Source organism: Phaethon aethereus (genome assembly GCF_964289735.1).
Source record: "Phaethon aethereus genome assembly, chromosome: Z".
NCBI lineage: Eukaryota > Metazoa > Chordata > Aves > Phaethontiformes > Phaethontidae > Phaethon > Phaethon aethereus.
In genome coordinates, this window is record NC_138577.1 from 73,099,238 (window position 1) to 73,117,004 (window position 17,767).

The following is a 17,767-nucleotide window of genomic DNA, read 5'->3' on the forward strand; positions in this document are numbered from 1 at the left end:
CATTGTGAAAAATATGGATACACCAAGTGGTTTAAAAAGGAAGTTCAATGCCTGCACTATTCTCTTCCTTACACTGTTTCTAGACAGCCCTTTGTGCCTCTGTGTCCCCACAAATCACCAAGACAATGTGGTCCCATTTCTTAAGTGGCATTAGTCTAAAGCTGAAGAGACAGGCATTTGCTTTCAAAGTTAAGAACAATTCAACTAGAACAGAAAACACAATAATTTTACTTGAGCCAGAAAGTGTTACAGACTAACATTATAAGCCCTGACTATGAGAGACCAAGGAATCCTCCTGATTTCAGAAAGATTTATTAGGGTCATCACAAAAAAAAAAAATTAAAGTAGACTCCACTGTAAGCATCATTTTAACTTGTGACCTTTTCTTTTTCGTAGCTATCCTAATGGTTTACTGGATAGAGCATTCCACTGAGACCTACGACTTTTAGGGTTCCCCTATACAAATTAAAGATTCCCAATATCAAGGCCAACTAGCATGGAGGGGCCTAAATTCACACCAGAAACAATCTCCAGAAAAGGTTAACTGCATGCAAACTGCCTAATGGAACAGTTCCTAGGACACTCTTAAGATGTGAACTCTGCCCAGGGCTCTTTTAGGAGCACTAGCTTAGGCCAACACATGCCAAGGAGTAAGCTAACGGTTTAACAGTAAGGACAATTCTCTTCCAGTGCCTGGCAACATTCCCAGACATGAATAAATTTTTTTTTAGAAGAGATATAATCACAGGCCTGATTTCTAGATCTGCTGTTTTCCGACAGCACTGAATGTCTTCATTCAAGTAATATTATCTTCCCTTGCCCCAGTTTTTCAAACAAAAAAGACCCAAACAACAAGGTATGAGATGCACATCCTTTGACGGGTCTTGGAGACTGTTTGATGCAAAGGAATGCACAAAATCCAGTATTTGTTAAAAACAGTTAATGCAAGACCAAAGAGTGTATTAATTTATCTCATCTGTCAGTCCCATTGACTGTTCTTGGAATACTATTATGTATACATTTATGGGGGATTTTTGAAGTATTCCAGCACAAATCACATATTTTGAAGACAACAACCTTAGAGGTTAGATTGAGATGGAGAGATAGCGGAAGTAGTGACAAAGGAAGGTCCAGGGTGTAAAGCAGCAAGATACCATAAAAGAAAGAAAAATTTCCAGAATTCTGTTGAACAAAACAATGGAAGTTTCTAGATAAAAAGTTGAATGCCCAGGGAAGACAAAAAGGTAGACAAATGAACAGACGCCACCCCACCAAGTATATCACCTCTCACATTCCCATCTATAAAAGTTACTTCCTGGGATTCCTCTTCCCAGCTTTGCCGATACCCATCCTGCACACAAGCCCATGAAGTTTTAGGTGTCATCTTCTTTAATCAGTATGAACTACTCAGCTATTACTCTTCTGAGAAAACTCTGTGCTTCTACAATTAAGTATGACCAAAATAAACTGCTTCCTCCCTCGTCTTGCCAGCTATGCTCCCAATGAGCTTTATTCTCTGCCTTCCAAGATGAGAATTTTGTTTTATGCATATCCACTTCTCATGGGAAAGTCTAAGGGTAACTGAAGGTAGAAAATGGTGGGATATCCCCTGATAGATAAAGCAGGAGATCATTACTTTGATATGACTATTAATGAGTCCACTATACTGAGTTCACATATTCTCGTTGAAGTATGAATTGCAGCTGTAACATTTGCCATCCAAGTCAGTGTCTTGGCAAACCACAGCAGCAACTCAAGATGCTATGACACATTATCTACTTGATACCATTTATTTGCCAGACATCACCCTCTTCCCTGTACACAGCTTTTATAGATCACAGTATGAGATATTTCAGTACAAGCTTGCTTTCATCAGTGAGCGACACAAATATGCCAAACTGTGGGGTGACAAAGGCCTAAACGCATGTTCTTTTCACCTGCCTGGTCACACTGACATGAACAACTCTGTTGCAACCTTGTAAGCCATTTAGAAATCTCCACAAAGAGGTAAAATATCTAGCAAAAATACGAACATGCAGCATTGCTGTAGCAAATTTCACAGAGCTAGAGAAGCCTCAGTCATATATTTCCAGACAGTAAAATTATAAATCAAGTGGCCACAGCACAGAAGTAAAGCTAGCGATCCACCAAAAAGATGCAAAAGAGCAATACTCTGCAGATTGAGTACACCAGCGTTTAAGTAATCACTGTGATAGATACAGATTAACTTGTGATTGCAGCACAGAGTATTTATTCACGTTTTGCAGGCACTGAAATGTAAATATGCAGACAGGCTAGCACGCAGGGGAGCCGACATCTGTCTGCCTGGGATTGGCGCAGCACGCAGTGTCACATGCATTGACCATGGCCAGTGCCACATGACCACAGTAATAGCTGATCACAGATACCAAAGAAAGCACTTTATCTTCTGCCTAACAACCTCAAAACCATTTGCGTGGAGGTCACATCTGAAACGGGATTCTACATAGTGGCCCTCAGGAAGACAGAAGTACAGACTAAGAGGTTTCTGATGGCCACCGGCCACCCACACAAACGTTGCTCAGCCTGGCCTTGGCAAACAGCAGCAGCTCTAGCCCAAGCTATTCCCCCTCTCCAATTATCCAAACGCCCACTCTTTAGTGTTTGTGCAATTCCAAGCCCTAAGGACTCCAGGGGTTTCAGCTGACTGAAATATATGAAAATGGTTCAACTGGGGAGCTAAAAAAAAAAAAAAAAAAAAGGAGCAGAATCTCATTACTAGAACCTTCTCAAAGGGTTGCATGACTTTTATAAAGTGTACCAGGGAAACAATAGCTTTATTTTAACCCTTCCTGTGCCTACTAATACAATTCTGTGAACACTGATAATTAGTCTCATACTAAAGCTGATCATCTTTAAACCTACATTCCCTATCTATCAATTTTGTTTTCTACTCACCTTGTTACATCAACGCAGTAGTAGCTTAGCACCGTGCCACCATCTCTTATCAAAGCATGCCTCCAATTCATCCACAGACGGCACACCAGTTCATCACAGAAAGTCTGATTTCTGGCTTTCCTCTGTCCCAGCTCCTCTCTCCTCCAGAGACGCAGAAATGCAGAAGGATTCTAACCATGAATACCAGGAGGGGCAAATTTATTTGGACGAGGTCAAAACCTTCCAAATCTAAGAAAAGGAATCTGTTTTTTCTGTATGCAACATTCGCCCTTCAGAGTAGAGAATGAACCCTTGGCTGTAACAGCTCTTCCATACTGCCTGTATCCCTAGATATGACACAAGAGGCTTCAAATTTCTCTGGCAACACAAGTTTTATATTGTGATTCTCTAACAAAGCATTTGCACTAGCAAAATCTGAGTACAACAACATTCCTCACTTCATCTGTACTGAGCGAGTCAGCGAACAACAGCTCAGATATTTACTAGCAACAAAAGACCAGTGAAAAAATGCCTACTGGCTGTGTTCTGTGTGTGGATCTCTATCGCAGCCTGAAGACCACACCATTTGATGACCATCACCTAGGAATTACGCATAAGCCCAGGGGGACAGAAGGAAAAAGGTGTCTGTACCCTCCTCTTTCCTTGTACCCTCCTCTTTCCTTGTCTTCTCTTAAAAGTTAATCAATTAAATAAAATACACTCAAAGCATCTTAAAGTCTCATGTGGATCTCTGCAAAGAGGACTAAAGTATGTAACTTAAAATATTTTTTTTTAAAAAAAAAGAACATTCACAGGAGATTTAGACATATGTTGCATATGTTGATTTCAAATCTTAAGTTGATGTAACTTTTCTGAGTACCCAATATAAACACTGTACTTGTCCCACCACACCACCTTCTATGGGAAAAGGACTCAGTTCAGTAATTGAGGTACTATTTAAAGCATGTTCTTGACTGACTGTGTGTCCTGGACTCTCCTTCAGACCCCTTTAAAAGCAGTAGTGCCACTTGGAACAATTTCAACAAGCTGAAATTTTACTGAAATTAAATGGAATTGTGAAAGCATCCTGATGTATCCCATATTTTTGCACTTGCAGAAATTACCTTATGCAGACCACAGGGAGGAAAAAGGTCTGCTGTTCAGTCTCCCACTGTACCTAACAGAGACCCTGAAGACACCAGAGTGGTTCTAGACATCACTTTAACATACTATTCTACTCTCTTTAGAGCTGCAGGAGAGTCTGAAGGTGAAAATGAATACAGCTGGTCAGGCTAAAAGCAACAATCTCTTTCACACCACTAAAAAAAAAAAAGTATTTTTTTTAAAACACAACTGCTCTTATCTTCATTTGTTGTACCGGATGAATATCAGAAACAATATTGTTTGAGGGTTTTTTAGGGATCTCAGGGGAGCCAAATCATCTCTTACCATCCAGAGTAAGAGAAAACATTAGCACATAGAATATCTTTCTGCTAAAATACATACTGGCAGTAAATCATGCTCTTTCTGTAGTACATGACATGACAAAAGTAAGTACTCCCGATTAGTAATAAACACATTTATTAGAGAAGTCCCTGAGGACAAATCAAGGACACAGACTTATTCTGTTTGACCTGCAGAAAGGAAAAAAAGAAAAGCCTCTGTATGAGACGATCTGTATGAGACGACTTCTGTCTAAGCTTCAGGCCATAAAGTGAGAACAGAGCAGGCATAGCCATTCAGCATTTTAGTACAGACACATCAATCTCACTCAGGAAAAAAAAAACAGTCTCCACCACTGCCTTTTCTATTCCACCTTTGGTTTCTCAATTGTTCTCTTTCAAATGATGTGAGGGTGCCTGCACTGTTCATTTAAAGCACCTATTCATAAAACTAAGCACCTAATAGCTTGACTAAAACAGATTTCAAGTAGTAAAAGCTCTTCCCTGGAGAGTGGGTAAAGTCTCACCAACACTCTGCAGAGGGAAGCACACACTCTGCAGAGGAGCAGTTGAATTTGAACACTCTGCCAGACACAAGAAATGCTAGGTTACACTCAGACAAAGCAAAGACAGTATATTATCAGCCATCAAGGAAAGAGGGAAGGCTCAGACTTGCTGGTACTTGCAAGAAATTGAAGAAACTTTCAAATGAAAATTGGGAAAAGGAGAGGTGAGCTGGCAGGACTGCTATGATAGAAGTCCTTGCCTGGTGTTATGGCAGTGGACCTAGGGAACACTCATGGCCTTGCTTGGAAAATACAGCATTTTCCACCCATGCTGAATCTGATCTTACCACCTTCCATTGTGATTAGCATTTCTCCTCCTACTCCCTCAAATTATTTCCCCTAGTTTTGTCCACTCAACTGATTCACACTGTGTATCTGTACTCAGCTTCTAAGTCTGTGATAAGCACCTCTAAATAGGAAAAGCAAGTAACTAAAAAAAAAAAAAAATCCGAGGGGAGCTGCAGCAGAGCAGCAAGCTACTGAGTTGTAAATCCATCAAGACAATACCGAGCATGCATTTTCTGATGTTACTAAGAATTATATATAGCTGAACAGCACTTAAACTGAGGGCTATTGCTCAGCTCCCGAACAGAAAACGAGTCTCTGTAACTTAAATAGCTCTTCTCATGGCTTCACATTCTACTCAAAGGGCCTTAATTAAAAATGTTGATGACTACTTCCAGTTCACCTAAGTTCTAGATCTCTCAGCCATGGACAAAGATCTCTTAGCAGGTCCAGCATGTAGGAACTTCTGTCCTTGGAACTGCAGGATGCCAAGCAAGGAAGGAAAATATCCATGTTAAGCATGCTGCCAGAAGTCTGTATTTTTTGTATGAAAAGACAACCTCTCCAATATTACTCAGGTGTCTGCAGTAGTTTTTGGTAAGTAAATCCATCCATAATTCAAGTCAGTTTAGAAAAAGTATTAATACAGATATTGTGTGGTAGAAAAAAAAATTAGTTTAAATATCCAAGGTGCCCAAGAAAAATGTTTTTGTTACCCTGGAGAAAAAAAAAACAACCAACAAACCACAACAACAAAAAGACACACAAAAAAATCTGGAAAAAAAAACAAACAAAAAAAATCAAAAATGCCCCCAGCATTTGGGCTGAGTTCAACACCACCACTTGAACAAGCACAGTCTTGTTTTATAATTTATCTAGCTATAATTACTTTTGGATGCGCACAGAACAGATCAGTACAACTACTGTTGCAATAAACACAGGTTTCTTAATTTGATTATGAGAAGCTATTACTATTTAACACTTACTCTACTGTGAGCAGATAAGGTCACTATGTAAGAAATATACAGCGCTGCATTGCTGCAAGCAGTCAGTAACAGGATTTCAGTGCTAACAGAGATTTGAGAAAGAATCTTTGTGTTTCTCCGTTACACAATGAAGTCCATCATTACACATAGATCCTTAAAGAGAAGTCCACTAACAATTTAGTGACTGAGCAACTGTTCTGCTGGTATGAACTACACCATCTTTGCACACCGGAAGAAAATGCAGTAATACTTTAAGGAGGTTTTTTAAAAACGCTGTCTAAGCAAAGTTTCAGGGAGCCCCTTTCAACTTTAATGATCAAGAGGAACTCTATACTGGAACACAAACAAGACTCTGGATTGCAGACTTTCTTGCTTTCTCCTGATACCTAAAACTTTGATTGCAATGCTAAAATATTTATTTACTTAGAACCACAATGTGCTATACTTCCAGTGCACTGGACAGGTTACTAAGTGCATATGCCCATAATCCATCCATTTCACAGGCTGTCATGAGCACTTTGTCAGCAGTGCTGTACTGCACATACAAGAACTGAAGATTTAGTTCACAGATCAAGCTTGTGAAACCAAACCTTGAAGTAACTCCAGTTCCAAGTGAACTGGAAATTTAGATGTGTGCCCAGTTCCAAGACATGGACATTAAACTCCCTCAAGTCATCCCTCTGGAGAGCCAAATGCTAGCTTCTCCCTCACTTCAACAGTTAGTTCACTTAGAGCTTAAGGGACAGTCAAACCCTTCTCTTGTATACATCTAGCCAGCGTTTGGTGACCCAGGCAAGCCCATATATCTAGTATCCTCAGACAGCCTCCAGAATGCAATCTAGCCTTGCAGTTAACAAAATCCAGATCCTAATTAAGCAAGCATACGTGTTAAGCGAATGCTGTGTCAGCAGGCACACCACTGAGTGTCCTAGTTAAAAAAGTAGAGACTAATTTTCTTTCTGCTGCAGGAAAATGAGCAGTATTATGTCTGAGAATACAGGGAATCTTATCTAGAGGCTACAGACCACTGAAAAAATGAAGCCTTGAAATTTTTTTTTCCCCTGAAAGAGCAGCTCTGAACTTTAACCTACTTCCTACCTCTGTACAAACCTGCTGCTCATTTCCCCTATGTTAGCAGTCTTACACTGCTCATTAACAAATATGCAGCATGGATCAGTTTTAACAAAGAACCGCCCTTCAGTGTTAGTAAAAAAAAAAAATCCAATGTAACACACACAAACACATTCCCACTGATAAGTTAACACAGAAGCGCTGCAACAAGTCTGCAATACTGAGAGTGCTGTAAGTGTGTACAAGGGTTTGGTCTGAAATTTGATTTCAATTTCAGTAGGCAGGATTAAAAGATATCTCAGTATTGGTCTGTTTGTTTCAAAAGGCTTTTTGGGGAGGGGGAAAGGAACACGGCAGAAGTGCATGGGAAGGGGAAACAAAACAGGAGTATTGTGAATCAGCCCCCTACTCAAGACCATTACCATTGTACCAGCTCTGTAAACTGCTGTCTCTGTACCCCTAAAACCCCTTTTGTGCAACTTGCCATCTGAACTGTTTCAGAGCTATCAAAAATACGTAGGTGGAAGGAGTCCTTTCAGGATGAAGAACTGATGAGATGATTACTACTGTTGTGAAATAAATCTGGCATTGTGGGGAAAAAGTCCTAACTCTTCATGCCATTTTCAAGACAAATCCTGAATTGGTGCTCTGGAAATAATGAAAGATAATTTTCTCACAACAAAAATTGCTGCTTACAATCCCAGCAGCTATTCAGTTGTTCATGGGAAGCTAGCTTTCAAAACCCCTCGGCTTCAGTTTGTAAGCAGAAGAACAAGTGGGTATAAGATTTCATTAGTTCCAGCTAGCTGTTACCAGAGTTTACTAGCCAAGCTCCCTGGAAAGGAAAATTAAGTTTCCACAGAACATTTTTAATTCAACTGGCTTTTTCACAACAGTTTTCCGTAAAAAAAGGGGGGGGGGCAGAGGGGGGGGAAGAGGAGTGGAACAAAAAAAATCAACCAAAGCTAAACACCCTCTTTCACAAGCTTCTGGAGTCCTGACCCTAGAACTGTGGGGTGTCCGAATTCGTGTAAGGAAGTGCCAAATACCTAGAGGAAATCTTCTGAACTAACCACTCCCTAAGGCAGCACCGAAGGCAAGAACTCTGAAAAATTCTTACCTCCTACTCACACAAACAGAGCAGACTGGAAATCAAGACTCCTCTCTACCTTTCTGCTGTTTCAAAAGAAGGAAAGGGACCACTCTTCAATTCATATCCTTCGAGTGATCTTAAGTGGGTCGTTACTCCAGGGAGGGAGTAAATTTCCAGGTATTATGTGGTGAAATCCTACAGTGAGAGTCTATGTTAGAAGACACTAGCAAAAAGAGATTTGCTGCTATTCTTACTATGTAAAAATTAATATTTATTCTGTGGTTTTCTGCAATTATTGTTTCAGCTCTTCTATCATTACTATAGAAAATTCATTGAATACTATCAAAGTATTATTCTCTAGCTAAAAGGAACCAAAGAGAAAGAAAAGTGCCAAATCACAAGTGTGATACAGCAAATAATGCAGTTTGAAAGCCCTACAGTCTTCAGTTCAGCAGTAGTCTGCATGATATACTCTGCAAAGCACCACTAAGTGATCATACTCCTTCATACACTGAAAACCTCTCCAGGAATTTCCTCTATCTTACAAAGTCCAGGATCAGGAAAATACTGACAATTTTCCAAATAACTCCTCACACATACGACAGATCCTGGAAGGCCCAAGAGTCAGCTGCACTTCCTATTCTATGCACATTAAATTCCTCTCACTTTCTTTGAAGAAGTAACAATCCCCAGAAGTTTATTAGGACATTCTGATGGAGCACAACTGCTTTTAAGCAAAGCAATGCTAAATAAACATTCCAGTGTTACTACTTCTCTAGGGTGGTCTTCCTTTACTTCGGTATTGCGGATTGATAATGAGCCAGTCTGAACAATAGCAACAACATGGAGTGCTCAGAGATTTTAATTCAATTCCGATTGTTTGGAGAGAGAATCCTTTGTTTTAGAGCAAGTTTCCTGCTGATACTAAAGAATATTGAAGTTCAGCTGTCTCTGCCTTTCCCCCCACCTCACACCTATGCTAGCTTTGAAGGTGGAAAGAAAAGTATCAAAGGACAACCTTCAGTTAAAAAAGAAGAGAGAACTGTGGTGGTGTTATGAAATGTGACAATGCGCTGAACAGATACAGAGGGACTAATCCAAACATGTACCTCATCCAGATTCTGAAACCAGGCATGTCCACAGCCACAGTCCTCAGCCAGGTTAGACTGCAAGGCAAAAACATGCACCTCTGCTACAAGCTCGGCAACTGTTGCGGTTACGGAGCATGTGCACCTGCTCTCTGTGCCACAAATGCAAAACAAATGACCCAAGATAAAAAAAGCAAAACTATTAAAATCTTTACTTTAATACAGGCTGCACCTTCTAATGCTTTTCTTCCATCCCTTCTCTGTCTTACCTACTTCTGTTAAAGTTTTATTGTTGGGCTTTTTGCAACACAGCAGGGTTGCTGCGTGCTTGGTACATACACCATGCACCACCTTCTACTATTTAGAAACTACTGAAATACCAACAGGCAAGGCCCGAGTTGTTCCAGGAGGAAAATTAATGAAAAAGCTTTGCCTGGAGGAGTCTAGGGGAGCACAACTTCTCTTCTGTTCCCACTCATCTCCTCCAGCTAGATCTCTTCGTTCTCAGCTCTGAGAAGCTGACTCAGCTCCGAGAGCTGACTCCTGTACCTGGTGTAAGCAGGTTCAAAGCCGGGTTTCGGATAGACCCAATTCCGGCTGCAGCACAGCGAGGGGGCCCGGCTGGCCGAAATTGGGTCTCTCCGAATTCTGCTGCTCGGACATGCTGTCATGAAGCCGACCGCAGGGCTGCTTCGGGAGAGCCGCCCCAACGCCGCCTTCCAGCCCCCGCCCCGCTCGCCGGGGCCGCCGGAGGCGGTAGGATCCCCAGTCCCGCCGCCGGGCTAGGCCTGGCCTGGCCTGGCCTGCCTTGCCACCGATCCCCGCCCTCCGCTCGGGCTCGCACCCGCCTCAGCTCTGCCCCGAGGAGCGCGCCTCCGCGCCCAGCCCCCCCTTCCCCGTGGCCGGCCCGGCCCGGCGCCGCAGGGAAAAGGGGGCATCGCGGCAGGGGAAGCGGCTTCAAGACGCCCGAGCCGCCGGCGGAACGGGGGAAGCCGGGCGACCGGGGCCCATACTCACCGAGAAGCGAGGAGATACAGACCGCCGCCGCTGGCCGTCCGGGGCCGCCGGGCGCAGGGAGGGAAGTGGTGGGGGCGGGCTGGCTCCGCCCCGCCGCCCTCAGGGCCAGCCACGGCGGCATGGCGGCTGGACGCCCGAGCAGGGAGGGGGGAAGCGAGCGAGGGAGTGTGAGCGGCCAGCCGGCTGGTCGGGGCGCGGAGCGGGCTGGGCTTCCCCTTCCTGCCCGCAGGCCTGGCCCGGGCTCGCCCCTCACTGATCCGCCGCCTCTCTGGGGCGGCCCCTCTCCGCGAGACGAGGCGAGGGAGCTCTGTTCTGTGTGGAGGGGTGGCCCCCGAGGTCAGGGGGTGGGCAGGGTGGTTGGCACCGGGGACGAAGCCGCATCGGGTCAGGCTTCTGCTGCGGGCCAATTCGTTGCGGAGACGGGCATTGTAAAACGGGCAGCTTTGCACGTGCCAGGAGTGCTCCGCACACTCCCTGCCTGCCTGCTGCCTGCCTGCCTGCCTGCAGGCTTGCTCGGGCTTCGGAGGAGGTCCAGGAGTCCCACCACTGAGGCCCGGACCTGAAAGCGATGATCGAACGGCTCTCGCTCAGAACACGTCCTGACACACAGGACTGTTTCCTCCTGGCAGCGCCATAGGAGAAGGACCTCAGGTTGCCTCTCGGGGCCTGGGGGAGAGCTTGCTGGCCTGGCTGTCAGCAAAACCAGCCTGTTACTTATAAACTGGTCAAGATCAATATCGTGACGCGAATATTGAAGAACAATGTCAGAGTACAGGGCGTCCTAGAGAACCTAAATTAACATCACCCCACAGCTGAGCGCTGTGGGGTGTTTTTCAGTGTCCAGTATGCCCACAATAGAACAGTGTACAGTTTGAGCCTGAATAAAGTAAATTAAAAAGCATCTAATTCTAGGAAAATCATTAGATACATAGGAAAGGGGAGTTGTGTGGAAAGAGTGTAGATGTGTCTTACAACTCTGGAGAAGGTCTTGGTGAGCAGTGGCTAGGAGAGGGTCAGGGCTGCAGGAAGAGAAGACCAGCAGTGTTTTTTTTTCCCCAAAGAAAGCTCAGGCTGAGAACAAACAGGGCTACTTGCTGGCTTTGCTGCAGAGGAGCAGGTCTCAGATCAGCAAGCTGATGCAAAGAGTGAAAATAGAAGTGTTTTGCTCTGCTCAGAAAGAAGAATGAAACATAGAAAATGCCCAGTATGGCTCTCCTGGTTGTTTGCGGGTTGGATTCCTGCACACCGACTTGTGCTGGCAGATCCTCTTGCCTACACACTGTCCAGCTGGAACTTGCAGACCAGGGAAAATCAGTGGCAGGATCTCAGGGTCTAGCAAACAAGATATGTTGTGTAGAGCTTTTTTTTTTTTTTAACTAAATACTAAAATCTTGGCTTTGGCACACCTGCTGCTGATTTTACTGGTACAGCTAAGTCTTCTAGGGCCTCTCTGTAGTTAAACCTACTATTCTCTGACTTGATACCTATAAATGTCCTGTCACCTAAAAAATACAGTACTTTTGAGTTACCATTCAAAAGCTTTTCCAGACTGGCCTGTTTTCTGTTCACGTTAAATACCTCGTGGAGTAATTCATGGGCACTAAGTTCTCTTTTTAGAATTGAGTTTTTAGAACACATGATTTGCTTTAACAAATGGTTAACTTGGACATGAAACTGGACATCCATTCACGATATTCCTTGCAAACCTTTGGCCAGAGAGGTTCACAAGACAGAGTTTTTCAGAACAAGTCATATTTGTAGTTTGGCAATGGAAGGAGAAGACCTATGTTTTCTTCAGGACACCACAAAATAGTAGATGATTCTGGTGGTATGACAAGCCGCAGAATTTCTATAGCATCTTAGTGCTTTCCTTAGAGTTTTAGATGTTTTATTAATTGCTAGAACTTTTTGTGTATGTTTAGTTATTAGTAATAAAAGCATTTCATTTTGTTCCTCTTGGTGAGATAAAGTCCTGCAATAACTCTTTGGGTCACTTCCTTTAAAAAAAAAAAAAGGATTGTGTTTTTTGTTGTTGTTGTTTCTAACAGAACAGGCTTCCAAGGCCTATGTGCGTCACTGAGTTTTGAATCATGAATGAAATCCTTCATACCTAGATACCAAAGCAATTTCTGCAAAATCTGGTTGACTAAAATCTCTTGGGCAAAGAGCAAAGACTAGAGAAATAGCAGGTCACCAACAGAAATAGGAAGTCCATTTGTCAGCTCTGACTTCTCCCAGGGAGTATCTGCAAGGTTTGTATTTTCTGTTCTGTGTGGAGGAGAGGCCCCGGAGGTTAGGGGGTAGGAGGGAAGATTTCCTACCACATAAAGAGAGGCAGCACAGCTGCAGCATCTGCTGGTTATACACAAGGACACAGAGGCCATGATGGGATTGGAAGATAGGCTGTTCGTTCAAGGGTTTGTGGTAATGCTGTCTGAAGGTTATCACAGGCTGGGGCTTGCAGCACGAGTATTTGAAGCTGTCATTCTTCTCAGCGGGGCTGAGTTTACAATAATGTGGCTTATTTAGCAGTTGATTGAAAGTTTGTGGGTTTGTCTCTCTCCCAAGACTACTAGGAGGTGAGTACTGCATTAGATCCATTGTTTGTAAGGAAGATGCTTACTGAAATGGATTCTTGGTGTTAATAACAGATTGCAAGGACGTGCAACAGTTTTCTTGGGCAATCATGCATTGTGCTGAATCAGGGCTAAACGAAATGACTTTTGGTTCTTGCACTGAAGGTGGACGCAAATAAGAGTAACAACGCCTTTCATGTTGCAGTCATGAGCATCCCATTGCTTGTGACTTCCTGGGTTTTAGGGTTTTTCATTAAATTATTTCACAGCAGATGAGGACCTGTGTGTCAGTCCTTTGTCCTTTCTGTTTTACTGGGGAAATCCATTTACAAGAGGCTTAGTCTTACCTCTAGATTCCTTCTAGAGTGTTCTTTGAGGTTATTCACCAGGCAGTGTCCTAAAAGTCCAGGGAGTTTATCATTTCTGTTCAATCCCTAGCCGACTTCACTGTTATGCCTCTAAACATATTTCACTCGTTCTGATCCTATCAAGAAGTTACAAATGTGATTCCCAAGGGGCAGCTTTCAGCTCATTACAGCCAATAAAGCCTTAATATACAGCAGTTAGTAGACTTCTGTGTTGTGGTAATCCTCATGAACTCTCAGCTGATTACTGAGATTGCAGCAATCACAGGATTGCTGCAATCGGTCTCAAACTGGGCTAGGGCTGGGATGAAGAGGAGACAATAAACTAGAGCTGTCAGCCTAGAAGACCCAGAGCTGTTTGGCCTTTGAAGCAGCCATCCCAAAGAAGGGTGCCTCAGTAGCACAATCTGCATGCGTCCTGCTTTTCCTGGCTATCTGCAGTGTAATGAAATCGCCTGATGAAGTTTGCTCTGGAGTGCTGTGTCCCCACAAGCAGCACCTAAGGGTACATTTTATAACATACTATGTTCTGCAGAGCATGGTATGAATTAGTATTTTCAAATGAATCCAGCATTCGGTAAAAGTATTTCACTCCAGGAAGGTATCTTCCAATGAGTTTGGGAACTGGTGAGGTGGTAGCTTGCAGGTTATGACCTACAGCTTGTCCTGAGTACAAGAAAATAAATTTGTTCGGCAGCTCACAAAGGAGTTTATGCTCAGATTTCATTGTCAGTCATATACACCCAACTGTTTTAAACTGTTCGAATTGTCGCTGTGCAACAGTAGTACAAGTCTGAAAAGAGAGAATCTAACATCTCTCAGAAGACCTGTTAGAAATACCAGAATGGATTCTGGTTATTTAAGTAAGCGAGGGCCTGCTGCTCCTGCTGCTTCTCCATCTTTAATTGTGCACCCTGTAAAGGAAATTCTGTGGTCAGCATATTTTAATAAATATATTTTAATTTCCTTCTGGTCTTAGCACTGATTTACTTAAATGCCGTTCTTTAAATGAGTCTTCAATTCATATAATTGCAGTACTGCTTAGTTTAGCTTCAGTATCAAATATGAAATAGTTTAGTTTCAGTATCAAAACCAAGATGGACGTTCTGCCATCTACTGGTTAAGTGGGGTTTAGCGGAGGCTCGGTGTCATTCACTACTAGTAAGAGGACATTGACTTAGGCATTGAGGTCCTGATTTTGCTCCTCAGCCGAAATTGAGACAGGGGTACTGTCAAAGAACCATACAGTTCTCTTGCAGAATAAAAGCACTTGTTCGACTCTGCCACATGAACTGAAGAAAAGGGAGCTAAGAACGGGATTATGTACCCAAAATCAAAGCATAAATTGAGATAGATAACTATAAAACTGCTGTCACTTGGCTGTCAGCACTGTCCCTTCAACACCAGACTACATAATGCTTTTGCAGAATTTCTTCAAAGTGGATGATCTCTGATCAGTTTATAACTGCTGTACTGAGCATCAGAAGGAAAAACTGTGTGCACGATATAAGCGGGAGTTCCTGTCCCTATTGAGAGTAATGACGTAACTTGCAGTAAATGCAGAAGTTTCTGCTGGCCACCAGTGTATTTCCCTGCATAGCTGGAATGGTGTAGAGGACTTTAACGTGGACTAGATTCTGGAGCATGCTCACCCAAAACAACCCATATCCAAAATATTCTTTAAAATCTTGGTGAGTATGCAATGTGCAATATCCTTGCACACTGTTAGGCTGCATCTGTGCTGTCCATAGTCTGTATTGCAGTTGCACTAACACTCTCTACTGAGCTCAGGACTCTGACAGAAAACGTTATTCATCTGATACAGCTGAAAAGGGATGAAGGCAGAGTAAACTAATGCAGAAAGTCGGTAGAAGAAACAAACTACGGAGCCCAGGCTGCTATACTACGTATCATGTGGCCAGTCTAAGCTACCTGTCTTCACTTCGCAGCTGTACCAGCCTAAAGAACTTGCACACAGTCACTGACTCCTGCCTGAGAGGCATCTGTTTCCTACTACAAGCTCACCGTCATGCATTTGGTGACTGGTAAACGTACAGCCTTGAGGATTCACTACAGCACTATACTTCCATTCCCTGTACTGCCTAGTGATTATTTGTAGTTGCCCTGACACCGAGAACTTGGCTTACCTACTTCCCATGGGGCCTATTCCAGTGAGTTCTCTCACTTCTAAGAAGCAAGTTGGTGGTGAATTTGTTTTTCATAGCTCACAATTCAGGAGTTACTCCACTTAAATAGCAAAAGACAGTAACTCAGTCTTTGCTTTAATTTACATTTTTGCTGCAATGTGGGAACAACTTCACATTCAAAATTCTGGATTTGATAATGATGTGTACACAGAAGCAAATTCTGGGCTAGGACTAACTGGTATTTAAGAACAGCTTACAAGAGCTGCATAATTGTGTGGATTTAGCCAAAGTGATGTACTATTTTCAAAGATGAATAAAATCATACAAACTTGAAAAATCGTGTGCCTTTTTCATTTAAGAAACAGTGGTTACTGTTACTCCCAAAGTCAGGGAGAAAGAGGGAACCTTTGTGACCTACCTTTAGCAATGCAGCTGAAATCAGTGTGGTGTCCAGTCTCAAACACTCCAGGGTGCTGGAGGCCGAGATGTTTCATTAAATGTGTCTTTCTGCAGCTCCAGGTAGAGGAAAGCAATTGCTGATTCTGCCCTTCTGTGTTCCATGAACTATTTTGTGAGCTAAGATGCAGAGCAAATTGTCATTGTTATGCTGACTTGAGTGTAACTGAGATAATTTTTACAAACAGAGGTGATGGCCGCACCTCAAATTTCAGAATAATTTCTGCGTTGCAAATAAGCATTAATATAAAATCTAAATTTGTCGCATGCATTAAGTGTCACTGCTGCAGTGTTCTGAATCAACTAGGATGGAAGTTTTAAAGCTGTCACTGGTAGAAATTATGTAAAAGCAGTTTGACAAAAAGTACGAAGGTATTATGTAGAACACAAGGGTGATGTCAGAACAGTTGTGGTCATCTGCAGTCAAATTAAGATAATTTTGAAGTTAATTGCAATAAGATTGTTTAGAAAAATAAACATCATGTAATGATCCTCCAAATGAAGAGTATGAGAACAAGTCACAAGGAATGCTTTGAGAATAAAAGCAGGTTAGAAAAAGAGAAAATTGGTCCAAAAAGAAAATGTGTTGAAGTTCAAGACAGGTACTGTTAGTAACATGATTAGGAAACCATTAATAAGTAAATAATACTATTATCATAAACATGTGGGTTAACTTCTGGGTAGATTCTGCAAGGGTTAAGATACTAGCCATAAATAATGGAAAAGGATCAGAGTAATTCAGCAAATATTGAACTATTTTTGCACTGGCTAAAAACTCAAAGTCTGGAGTTCGACTTGATCAGATCCATGCTGCTGTAGCTGCTCAGATCTTAGTGGAGCTGTTGTGACTTATACCAACCGAGGCACACTGCCACTTTTCACTTTTATAGACTGCTCAGAAAATGCTTCAGCCCTACAGTGAGGGACTTAATGTGCAAAATAATGCGCAAAACTTACTGTAAGCCTCTGGGAGGAGTAGAGCACCTGGGCCCTAAATCAAGAGGGAAAGAGCTATCTTTCCCAGTGCCTCTGCACACCAGCAGTGGTCAAACAGCACAAGACTTTGGTAAGTAGAAAGGAGAGTGTTCTTCTTCCTGTATCCCTGGTTGCTAATTTCTGCGAGTAAGAAAGATCTGGACATGTCTTACTACCTTAGCGAAGGCTCTGCATTAACATATGTCTTCTGGAGTCCCTGTGGATAATAACTGTACTTAAACGGAGCAGCTGAAGTCTTGCTCTAATAACAAATAAAAGCTACTACATTACTAATGAAAGATACGAGAACAGCATCAGGGAATATTTCACTTGCCTTAGGTGTCATTCATCTATGTGCATATTTAATCCACCTGCTGGCATTAATTTCAGTGCTTACTTAGGCCTTATTTGCAAAATACCATTTTTAGCCCCAGACAACTCATTCAGTTATAGTAGGAGGTTGTGCCAAACTTTTTCTTCCAGAACGGAGAAGAAAGCAGAGCCAGGCTCAGCACAAAAGCTAAGAGTTGAGGCTTACTATTCTTTTCTGCTCCCTATTTATATGGAGATGAAGGCGGAGGCGGACAGGAAGCATCTGGAAATAAATCTCATTAATCTCTCTAAAATACGGGAGGTGATAGAAAAATTTGTTTTCAACCTAAATTTTATCATTTTCCAGCTGTCTCTCTTTCTCTCCTGTTATTATCCATTTCCATAGTCATGTCAGAAGAACTCCTGATATAAAATCTAATAATGTCTCCAAGTGTGATAATGGGAACATTCT